The sequence below is a fragment of the Mastomys coucha genome, unplaced genomic scaffold, assembly GCF_008632895.1.
Source record: "Mastomys coucha isolate ucsf_1 unplaced genomic scaffold, UCSF_Mcou_1 pScaffold1, whole genome shotgun sequence".
NCBI lineage: Eukaryota > Metazoa > Chordata > Mammalia > Rodentia > Muridae > Mastomys > Mastomys coucha.
Window position 1 is genome coordinate 63,598,654 of NW_022196891.1, and position 1,105 is coordinate 63,599,758.

Below are 1,105 nucleotides of genomic sequence, written 5' to 3' on the forward strand. Positions count from 1 at the left end.
TTCTTTGTAAAGTTGGTTGGATGATGGTTTGCTGGGGCAAACACCTGAAGAAAAATTTAGCTGAAGTGGACACAGGTGAAAAGACTAAGGCAGTCTTGTGAAGGAACATTTAGCTGAAGCAGACACAGGTGAAAGGATGTTCTGCTAAAGCAAGCATGTGAAAGGACACATGATGGATTCTTTGCTAACCATACTTGTACTGGTCCACCTTACATTGCATAGTTTAGCTGCATTTGTTGGGACTCCATAGAGAGAAATGCACCAAAAAACTTCTGGTGGTGTGCTGCAGTTAATTGCTGCTTCTGAGGACTTGGGCTGATTGGCAGAGCGATGTCAACTGAGACAAGTACACATGTTGAGGCACACATGGAGGACATGATGTTTGGAAGGTATAAACAAGACAGTGACCGAGGCTGAGCTGGGCTTATAGAGCTAGCTGTGCAATACTATGTGTCTTGTGTCTTCACTTCATGGAGAGAGGCACAGCTGAGAACTCCTGGGGCTCCTCCTGCTGACTTGTACCAAGGCTGAGTGAGTGAGGCCTGGCTGTCTATGCTAGGTCCTGTCACCACTGTGGCTAACCCAACTCTATTGAACTGGACTGCTGGTGTATCTGAGAAGTGTTTGTGAGTGGATAGAGCTACCACTGCTCACCTGTGAACTGAACTGCAGATTTCCAAAACAGACAGGAGGCGCTCCAAAGAACATTTCTAAATGGGTTCACTTCCCCCATATCCTTTTCTTTCTCACTACCTCTGATGGATGCTGGGCTAAAAGGGAGGTTAAAGCATTTAAGAACCATCATTAAAAATAAAGTTTAAAAAAACTAAAGTTAGGCCGGGAGGCACAGGCCTCACAAGTGGCAGGACAGCCAGGACAGGATCCTTTCTACCTCAGACTACACCTAGGAGGGATCCACAGCCCTCTCTGCAGCTTTCCTGAAAGTGGAGAGCCTGTCTCCAGGGTATGCTCTGAGCCCAGGACTCAGGAGGGACGACTGATCCACAGCCATCTGCACACAGGTTTTACCAGAGGACAGCTGATCTCCCAGAAGTGCTGACACAGGCTTACAAACCCACAGGAGGAACAAGCTCCAGCCAGAGAC